The sequence below is a fragment of the Mobula hypostoma genome, chromosome 10, assembly GCF_963921235.1.
Source record: "Mobula hypostoma chromosome 10, sMobHyp1.1, whole genome shotgun sequence".
Lineage (NCBI taxonomy): Eukaryota > Metazoa > Chordata > Chondrichthyes > Myliobatiformes > Myliobatidae > Mobula > Mobula hypostoma.
Window position 1 is genome coordinate 102,450,953 of NC_086106.1, and position 11,620 is coordinate 102,462,572.

The following is an 11,620-nucleotide window of genomic DNA, read 5'->3' on the forward strand; positions in this document are numbered from 1 at the left end:
AGTACTACCTTCTTGCCAACTGGATCTCACTGTAGATCTCATCCACCCTGTCCACCGGAGCTGACTTCCAATTGCTAGGACAGGCATGTCCCTATCTCACCGGGGCATGAGGCCGCCAGCTACTCTCACTTGGTTTAGCCTGCCTGTCAAAGCAGTGTATCGGGGTGTTGCTGCTGTTGCGTGCAAGCATTTATCTGGAGCCACAGATGAGAGCGAAGTGTCCGGTGGGGACCAAAAGAGAGTGAGCTGCCCCGGAATCAACACAAGCCCCTTCACCAGAGGTGCTACCCCTCCATGGACACCCCATATACCCTGCCACATTCACATTTCAATAAATGCAAGAGATTCTGCAGATGCTGGAAATCCGGAGCAACATACACAAGATACTGGGAGAAACTCAGCAGCATCTATGGAAATGAATAAAAGTCTGACATTTCAAAACGAGGCCTTTCTTTGGAGCATTCTAATACACTACAAAAGATTTCCTACTTACAAAGCAGGCTGCAAATGGATTAAACAAAAATAATGTCAACTTGTTTAGAGTCAGTGCTGCAATGCCAGTTCGAAACAGGGTCGTAAATGCTTACACATTAGGAAAATCAAAATGGGTGGTTTCTTCAGCACTGATCCTGCCAATCACACTGCTATTTCTCTGCTCTATGTGTTAGTATATACCTTTGCCAAGGCTAATGTAAGAGGTTTATATGCTTCAGTGCTCAGGAGATCAGCACAGAGAACTCAGAATAGTGTCAGAAAGGACTGTCGGTCAAACCAGTACACTCAAGTGCTATAAGTGAGGAGCTCAAAGTATAAATAGTTTCACCATGTTTTCCCATTTGTACTGAGATGTGATCTGTGATTTTTCAGTGCGGACTCCTAGAGCAGATCACTAGCAAGCTGTACATAGTGTCCTTCGTCACTAACAGCAAAGATACAGTATACGAGTTTTCAATCCTGATTGAACTCACCACCTATTGAATATTGAAAGACCTAGATAGAGTGGATGTGGAGAGGATGTTTCCTGTAGTAGGAGAGTCTAGGACCAGAAGGCACAGCCTGAGAAAAAAAAGGACATCCCTTCAGCAAATCATTGCTATAGATGTCTGTGGAGGCATTGGGAACATATTTGATTATGTGTTCTTATATCCTGTGATTTTGCTTTTTTTTTTGTTGCTGATTGCGTGATTTGTTTTTTTTTGCACATGGCCAGGGGGTGGGGGGAGGGGGAATTGATGTAATTTTTTTCTTTGAATGAGTTCCATATTACTTCTGAGTTCCATATTGGCTCTCTGCGGGAAAGATGAATCTCCGAGCTCTATACTGCACACATACTTTGATAATAAATGAACTTTAGAATCTTGGATACTGAGTTTGACCCTGTGGCTCAGAAGGGTAAGGAAAGGAAGAGGATGGCAGCAGTGATAGGGGACTCTATAGTTAGGGGTCAGACAGGCGATTCTGTGGATGCAGAAAAGAAGCACGGATGGTAGTTTGCCTCCCAGGTGCCAGGGTCCGGGATATTTCTGATCGCATCCAAGATATCCTGAAGTAGGAAGGAGAACAGCCAAAGGTCGTGGTACATATTGGTACCAACGACATAAGCAGGAAAAGGAGGGGGTCCTGAAAGCAGACTACAGGGAGTTAGGAAGGAAGTTGAGAAGCAGGACCACAAAGGTAGTCATCTCGGGTTTACTGCCTGTGCCATGCGGCAGTGTATACGAATAGAATGAGGTGGAGGATAAATGTGTACCTGAGGGATTGGAGCAGGGGGCAGGGCTTCAGATTTCTGGATCACTGTGATCTGTACAAAAAGGATGGGTTGCACTTGAATCCCAGGGGAGATTTACCAAGGGTATTGGAGAGAATGCTGGGGGGTGGGAACCAAACTGAAGAGACGGAGGAAGAGGCGTTTGGCTCACAAATAGAGAAAGCTCGGAGACAGTGCGAGAGGGAGAATAAGCAGGTGATCAAGATGGGACGTGCTCAGACTGATGGTTTGAGATGTGTCTATTTTAATGCAAGGAGTATTATGAATAAAGTGGAAGAGCTTACAGTGTGGATCAGTACTTGGAGCTATGATGTTGTGGCCATTACAGAGACTTGGACGACTCGGGCAGGAATGGTTACTTCGAGTGCCAGGCTTTAGATGTTTCAGAAAGGACAGGAAAGGAGGCAAAAAAGGTGGGGGTGTGGCACTGTTGATCAGAGATAGTGTCACAACCATAGAAAAGGAGGAAGACATGGAGGGTTGTCTACGGATTCTCTGCGGGTGGAAGTTAGGAACAGGAAGGAGTCAATAACTCCATTGGGTGTTTTTCATAGATCATCCAATAGTAACAGGGACATCAAGGAGCAGATAAGGAGACAGATTCTGGAAAGGTGTAATAATAACAGGGTTGTCGTGATGGGAGATTTTAATTTCCCAAATATTGATTGGCATGTCCCTGGAGTGAGGTGTTTAGATGGGGTGGAGTTTGTTAGGTGTGTACAAGAAGGTTTCCTGACACAAAATGTAGATAAGCTTACAAGAGGAGAGGCTGTACTTGATCTGGTATTGGGAAATGAACCTGGTCAGGTGTCAGATCTCTCAGTGGGAGAGCATTTTGGAGATAGTGATCACAACTCTATCTCCTTTACTATAGCATTGGAGAGGGATAAGAACAGACAGATTAGGAAAGCGCTTAATTGGAGTAAGGGGAAATATGAGACTATTAGGCAGGAACTTGGAAGCATAAATTGACAACAGATGTTCTCAGGGAAATGTACAGCAGAAATATGGCAAATGTTCATGGGATATTTGCGTGGAGTTCTGCATAGGTACATTCCAATGAGACAGGGAAAGGATGGTAGGGTACAGGAACCGTGGTGTACAAAGGCTGTTGTAAATCTAGTCAAGAAGAAAAGAAGAGCTTATGAAAGGTTCAAAAAGCTAGTTAATGATAGAGAGCTAGAAGATTACAAGGCTAGCAGGAAGAAGCTCAAGAAAGAAATTAGGAGAGCCAAAAGGGTCCATGAGAAGGCCTTGCCGGACAGGATTAAAGAAAACATCAAGGCATTCTACAAGAATGTTAAGAGCAAGAGGATAAGATGTGAGAGAATAGAACCAATCAAGTGTGACAGTGGAAAAGTGTGTATGGAACCGGAGGAGATAGCAGAGGTAATTAATGAATACTTTGCTTCAGTATTGTTACGTACCCCGTAACTGGGTTGCCAAACCAGCAGAAATGGACCACTCAGTTGGAGTCTGGATTACTGGAACTAAGAAAGTTTTATTAAAGAAATAAGCAACACAGTACTGTAATAGTAAGGATATAAATGCAACAGGTTAGCAATGAATAAACACACATGTACACAGAACTAGGATAATAGGGTCAATCAGCTCTATCGCAGTCCAGGGGTAAAATGTTCAATCACAAGTGACAGAGTTCAGTTTAGTTCAGTTCGTAGTAATCGCCGTCGTGCCGTTGGGGAGAGAGAGAGCGAATGCTGATATTCAAATTGGATTCAACAGACATTTGATATTCCTCGCAGTTAGCTTTCGGGCGAGCCCTTTGTAATGTCTTCTGAGGTCACCGACTGTGACCCCTCCATTTCAGATACGATCGTTCCTCTGCGGTTAACCCGGCACCCAGGCAAGGGTGGACACACACACCAGGTTCCCGCCAATCGTACCTTTCCACCCTGTCCGTCTATGGCTGGACCCGCGAACCGTCCTCCAAAAACTCCCATCGACTTGTGGGGGCACACCGCTTCCAGGGTCTCGTTACCTCGTGGTGTCGTGTGTGTTGTCTTAGTGAACCTGCCCCTTTTTATTCCCCTGCTGGGGTATCGCCTGTCCATCAGACTTCAAACAGTTCAGGGTTCAAAAGGAGCCGGTCTTGACAATACTCAGACCGGTGTCTCCCTCCGTTAAACTCTCTCGTCTCTTCATTAACATTTCCAAATGCTGCTCCATTGTCTTACTTATTTCTCTCTCCTGAAGACAGGTGGCAGATCAACTGTTGATCCCACTGGTGCTAGCACAGGACAGTTAACATCTTAGTCTATGTGTACTTTTGTAACCTTCTTTCGTCACACCCCTCCCCTTTAAGGATTTTTACCGGGGTAAAAATTATAAGCATGAATACATTATTAGATACACACAAATATACATCTTCATCAGCTATTTGGCTAATACAGAGAATTTTAAGTTGTCGACACCTGGACAGACAGTCAGCAATCACATTTTCTGTCCCTTTTATACGTGTTATTTTCATAATCCTCTAAACTAGGCTCCAACTTAGCAAACATTATAGTGGCCGAAAACATTGATGAATTGTGATCAGTGTAACCTCTCATTGGGTTTCATCCCGGACCACGATAACAAGGGTCGTCCCATTCCGACTTAGTTTTCTTTCGCAAGGGCTTAGTAGGAGGGGGAGAGGTAGTACCCGCAAAGTTATTGCAAAACTTCCTACAGTACCCCACCATCTCCAAGAGCCTTCTGAGGGCCCTCTTGTCTGTCGGGGTTGGGATGTCAGAGATAGCCCGCACCTTAGCTTGCATCACTGCCAGCTGCCCCTGTGTTACCACAATTCCCAGATAAGTGTCCTTCGTGTGGCCGATCTCATTTTTTTCAAGGTTCACTATCAAGCTGGCTTCAGACAGCCGTATTACATGGCCAATATACACTTCTGTGTTCTTTAACCCTTTCGTCACTGAATTACTCATTCTATAGGGCTGTTGCTCACTAGGCTGACCGAGCATGACAAACACCACCCAACGTCCCAGTTCTTTGCATCGCCTCGGGACAATCAAACACACATTTGCGAGCCGTTTAATTAGCTCTCCTAATAGGTCGCTTTGCTCGGGGATTAAGGGAGAGACCTTATCAGCAGAGCTGGCCAAAATAATAGCCTTCTCCCATCTGGTCGGTACCATACTCATCTTTTCAAAATGGGTTTTCCCCTTATCAGGTGGCACCCTAGCTTCATTGATTTCCGCGCTAACACCGACTAGGTTAGTTAGCATATCAAAAGCCTGTGACCGTCTCAGTTCGTGTCTGCAATAATCAATAACATCCTTCCTCCTGTGCAGCCAGAAAAACTCTCTCATGGCTTCGCCGACTGTTTCCTTCAGCACCTCAAAATGTCCACCGAGGGGTACCTTGTGGGCCAGGTTAAAAATCTCATCCCCATAACTCTTTTGCACCACCCCCCATTCCTCATCTGCGGTACTTGGTCTCCCTTCCTTCCTTAGCACCTCCCCCTTCACACCATAATTCACTGGCCCCCTTCCTAATTCTGTTTCACAGAGAGCTGTTTCCTTGTCTCGCTCCTGTGCCTGTATAGAGTCCTTCTTTTCTAATGATAAATCTACCTTAATTTTCCCACTTCCTCCTGTTTCATTATGCTCCTTCTTTTCACTTTCTACCCCCTCCTCGTACAAGGCTGGTAGAAACGTCTCAGCAGTCTCTCTGGACATACAGTGAGTCACTGCGCAAACAGGATGAACCTGTAAGTCCATGGGCAGGGCCTCAATGCTGGCAGGCTGACCTGTCAATCTCAGTGCTGGGTACACCTCCCCGCCAGCGAGGTCATTACCGAGTAAGATTTCCATGCCTTTCATCGGTAATTCGAGCCTCACCCCGATCGTGACCCGTCCAGAGACCAAGTTGCTTTGTAGGTGTATCTGGTGCAAGGGTACTGCTTCTGTCCCTTCTCCAATACCTTTGACCCTGACCTCCCCAGTCTGGGTCTCTGAACTAAACTCTAACACACTCTTCAATATCAATGACTGACACGCTCCTGTGTCTCTCCAGATCCGTACTGGAACTGGGTTTAACCCCTCCTTCTCCGACACCAATCCGGCCGAGGTAAACCTCTCGCGCCCTTCCTGAAATTTGGCAGACCTGTCCTTCCCTAGCGGTTTGTTTACCAATTCAATACAGCCAGTCGGAAACGCCGCCTTTCCTTTTCCCGTCTCCTTCTTTGGGGCAAAGCACCTGGACGCAAAGTGTCCGGCTTTCCCACAATTATAACATACGACCCCAGGAGACTTCCTACCAGACTGCTCCCGGTCTACCTTATCCTTCTCACTAGTCCCCGGCTTATTTTCTGACTTTTCTGGCAGACTCTCCCTGCCGTCCTGACTACCCTTCTGGTAGCCTTTACTCGGGGCAAACTTCGTTTTATGCGTCAATGCGTACTCATCCGCTAACTTAGCAGTTGCGGCTAAAGTGTCTGCCTCTTTCTCATCTAGGTAGGGTCTCATACCTTCAGGGACACAACCTTTAAACTGCTCAATCAGGATCAGCTGTAGCAGTCTGTCATAATCCCCATCTACCTCTTTCGAGGCGCACCAACGCTCACAATATGTCTGCATCTCACGGGCAAACTCTAAATACGTGCGGTCCCACTGCTTCCTCGCATTCCGGAACCTCTGCCGGTATGCCTCCGGGACCAACTCATAAATCCTGAGGATGGCCTCTTTCACCACCTCATACCTCTGGGCATCTTCCGCGGACAAAGCCGAGTAAGCTTGTTGGGCTTTTCCTTTAAGTACACTCTGAAGCAAAACAGCCCACTTATCCCTCGGCCAGTCCTGACCTGCAGCAACTTTTTCGAAATGGAGAAAGTACCGATCCACATCGGTATCGTCAAACGGGGGAACCAGCCTAACCTCCTGGGTCGCCCTGCACCCTCCACCTTGTTTCGGCATGGGCCCCTGCTCTGCCATCATCTTTAACCTCTCTAGCACGAATTCCCTTTTCCTCTGTTTCTCTTCTCGCTCCAACTGTTGACCCTCTCTCTCTCTTGCCGTTCTAACTGCTTTTCTTCGTGTTCTAGCTGCCGTACCTGGAACTCGTGCTCGAGTCTCAGTTTTTGAAGCTGCACCTGTACTGCGTCTCCACCAGGTTTTCCAATAGATATCACCTCCAGCTCCCCTTGGGGAAACACACCTTTAGATACATAGTGCTCTACGATAGCTCTGTGTATCGCCTCTCTCCTCATTGTCGACTTCCCCTTAACAAGATTCAACCGTTTGGCCACAGCTGCCAATTCCGCTTTCCTGGCATCCTCTAATGCCTCCAAAGTCGGCGCCTTTATAAATTCCTTAATCTCCATTTCTGCTGTTTGCCTTTTCTTTTGGGAATTTTAACCCAATCAATTTACCCCGTCCCAAATTTAGCATTCAAAATCGCGGACGAGAACCCCACTTATGTTACGTACCCCGTAACTGGGTTGCCAAACCAGCAGAAATGGACCACTCAGTTGGAGTCTGGATTACTGGAACTAAGAAAGTTTTATTAAAGAAATAAGCATCACAGTACTCTAATAGTAAGGATATAAATGCAACAGGTTAGCAATGAATAAGCACACATGTACACAGAACTAGGATAATAGGGTCAATCAACTCTATCGCAGTCGCGGGGTAAAATGTTCAATCACAAGTGACAGAGTTCAGTTTAGTTCAGTTCGCAGTAATCGCCGTCGTGCCGTTGGGGAGAGAGAGAGCGAATGCTGATATTCAAATCGGATTCAACAGACCTTTGATATTCCTCGCAGTTAGCTTTCAGGCGAGCCCTTTGTAATGTCTTCTGAGGTCACCGACTGTGACCCCTCCGTTTCAGATACGATCGTTCCTCTGCGGTGAACCCGGCACCCAGGCAAGGGTGGACACACACACCAGATTCCCGCCGAACGTACCTTTCCACCCTGTGCGTCTATGGCTGGACCCGCGAACCGTCCTCCAAAAACTCCCACCAACTTGTGGGGGCACACCGCTTCCAGGGTCTTGTTACCTCGTGGTGTCGTGTGTGTTGTCTTAGCGAACCTGCCCCTTTTTATCCCCCTGCTGGGGTATCGCCTGTTCATCAGACTTCAAACAGTTCAAGGTTCAAAAGGAGCCGGTCTTGACAATACTCAGACCGGTGTCTCCTTCCGTTAAACTCTCTTGTCTCTTCATTAACATTTCCAAATGCTGCTCCATTGTCTTACTTATCTCTCTCTCCTGAAGACAAGTGGCAGATCAACTGTTGATCCCACTGGTGCTAGCACAGGACAGTTAACATCTTAGTCTATGTGTACTTTTGTAAACCTCTTTCGTCACAGTATTCACTATGGAAAAGGAATTTGGCACTTGTAGGGATGACTTGCAGTGGACTGAAAAGCTTGAGAATGTAGCCATTAAGAAGGAGGATGTGCAGGAGCTTTTGGAAAGCATCAAGTTGGATAAGTCACCGGGACCAGACAAGATGTTCCCCAGGCTACTGTGGGAGGCGAGGGAGGAGATTGCTAAGCCTCTGGTGATGATCTTTGCATCATCAATGGGGACGGGAGAGATTCTGGAGGACTGGAGGTTTGTGAATGTAGCTCCATTATTCAAGAAAGGGAGTAGAGATAGCACAGGAAATTATAGACCAGTGGGTCTTACTTCAGTAGTTGGTTAGTTGATGGAAAAGATCCTGAGATGCAGGATTTATGAACATTTGGAGAGGCATAATATGATTAGGAGTAGTCAGCATGGGTTTGTAAAAGGCAGATCACGCCCTATGAGCCTGATTGAATTTTTTGAGGATGTGACTAAACACATTGATGAAGGTAGAGCAATAGATGTAGTGTACATAGATTTCAGCAAGGCATTTGATAAGATTCCCCATGCAAGTCTCCTTCAAAAATTAAGGAGATGTCAGTTCTGAACAATTACAGGCTGCTGGATTCATTCCATCCAAATTTCCATTTCCTGACTGTCTTGAACAAGCAAACCGGAAATAGAAACTGACATGGGGAAAAAGACCGCCAACACCAACACGTGTAAGTAGTTTAATCACCTTTCTATAACAACTTTCTATAATCACATTTCTATAACAACTTCTATAACACTACATTATTATTTACAGCAACAGTGCAGCCCTTGTGCCTTGACTGATACCGAAGGACAAAATTACAAGCAGAAATTATTCAACTTTAGTAATGACAGTATCAGAAGTTTGAAGTAAATGATAGCCATAATTTGCTCGGCTCTGGACCTTCACAAGTTCCTGGATTATATACGCAATGAGATGACCTTCAAAACAAAAATAAAATGGACTGATTACAGGCAAGGTGACCGAAAAGCTTGAGCATGTAGATATTAAGAAAAAGGATGTGCTTGAGCTTTTGGAAAGCATCAAGTTGGATAAGTCGCCGGGACCAGGTGAAATGTACCACTGGCTACTGTGGGAGGCAAGGGAGGAGATTGCTGAGCCCCTGGCCATGATCTTTGCATCATCAATGAGGACGTGAGAGGTTCCGGAGGATTGGAGGGTTGCAGATGTTGTTCCTTTGTTCAAGAAAGGGAGTAGAGATAACCGAGGAAATTATAGACCACTGAGTCTTATAGTAAGTGGTAAATTGATGGAGAAGATCCTGAGAGGCAGGATTTATGAACATTTGGAGAGGTATAATATGATTAGAAATAGTCAGCATGGCTTTGTCAAGGGCAGGTCACGCCTTACGAGCCTGATTGAATTTTTTGAGGATGTGACTAAACGCATTGATGATGGTAGAGCAGTAGATGTAGTGTATATGGATTTCAACAAGGCATTTGACAAGGTACCCCATGCAAGGCTTATTGAGAAAGTAAGGAGGGATGGGATCCACGGGGAAATTGCTTTGTGGATCCAGAACTGGCTTGTACACAAAAGGCGAAAAGTGATTGTAGACATGTCATATTCTGCACGGAGGTTGTTCACCAGTGGTGTGCCTGAGGGATCTGTTCTGGGACCCCTAGTCTTCGTGATTTTTATAAATGACCTGGATGAAGAAGTGGATGGATGGTTTAATAAATTTGCTGATGACATAAAGGTTGGAGGTGTTGTGGATAGTGTGGAGGGCTATCAGAGATCACAGTGGGACATTGATAAGATGCAGAACTGGGCTGAGAAGTGGCAGATGGAGTTCAACCCAAATAAGTGTGAGGTGGTTCATTTTGGTAGGTCAAATATGATGGTAGAATTTAGTATTAATGGTAAGACTCTTGGCAGTGTGGAGGATCAGAGGGATCTTGGGGTCCAAGTGCATAGGACACTCAAGGCTGCCGCGCAGGTTGACTCTGTGGTTAAGAAAGCATACAGTGCATTGGCCTTCATCAGTCGTGGGATTGAGTTTAGGAGCTGAGACGTAATGTTGTAGCTATATCGGACCCTGGTCAGGCCCCACTTGGAGTACTGTGCTCAGTTCTGGTCGCATTACTATAGGAAGGATGTGGAAATCATAGAAACGGTTCAGAGGAGATTTACAAGGATGTTGCCTGGATTGGGGAGTTTGCCTTCAGAGAATAGGTTGAATGAACTCAGCCTTTTTTCCTTGGAGCAATGGAGTATGAGATGTGACCTGATAGAGGTGTATAAGATGATGAGAGGCATTGATCGTGTGGATAGTCAGAGGCTTTTTCCCAGGGCTGAAATGGCTAGCACGAGAGGGAACAGTTTTAAGGTGCTTGAAAGTAGGTACAGAGGAGATATCAGGGGTAAATTTTTTACGCAGAGAGTGGTGAGTGCGTGGAATGGGCTGCTAGCAACGGTGGTGGGGATGGATTTGATAGGGTCTTTTAAGAGACTCCTGGATAGGTATATGGAGCTCAGAAAATTAGAGGGCTATGGGTAACCCTAGGTAATTTCTCAGGTAAGGACATGTTCGGCACTGCTTTGTGCTGTAGGTTTTCTATGTTTTTCTATGTTTTTATCTTACATTTAAAGTGGATGTTGATAGGTTCTTGATTAGTAAGGGTGTTAAAGGTTACAGAGAGAAGGCTGGAGAACAGGATTGCGAGGAATAATAAATCAGCCATGGAGGAATGGTGGAGTGGACTAGATGGGCCACATGGACTAATCCTGCTCTTATATCTTATGGTTTTATTTAGGTACAACTCTGTCTTCTTCCCCTCATTGGACTTTTAATCCTCTGTTCTCATCTGGTGTTATAGTGACTTTGAAAGATAAAAAACTATGCATGTATGAACATTGATTTTTTGCAGTTAAAAGGAGAGAAAATTTACATTTATTAAACATGACTGACGTCAATAGAAATGAAAGTTAAGAGTTGTAAAATGTGTGAGCAATTCACAATACTCATTTCACTTTATTACAAAGTCAAATCTTACCTTTTTATCATAGTACCTCTGGTCTGATATGGTCTTAAATTAACTTTACTTCATGCTGAAATATGTAATGGCAGACATGAATTCAAAATTTACCACTCTGTGGTGAAGCTCATTGAATCCTTTGTCTGAAGGAGTTGTATATTAGGAAGGATGTTGGAGTCAATTGTATTGCCAAACTATATTTTCAGTGTTTCAGACATACAATTCAAGAAGTTTAACAGTATTTATAAATGTGTGAGCTGAATTAAATATAAATTAAGGAATTTACTTGAAAAATATACAAAGCAAGACTGCTAAAGTTTGCTGCACTTTTTCATGAGTTTAGGTTGCTTTTCGTGTCCTCTATTTTTTTTTCCTCTACACATAAGCAGCTGTGCAAAGATGATGTAGTCTGACAAGAAATATGAGAACGGTACGCGATATAAATTGTTAATCTATATAAAAAATTTCTGCTGCAAGTACCACACTGTAGTACCCTTGAAACTGTTACATTTAG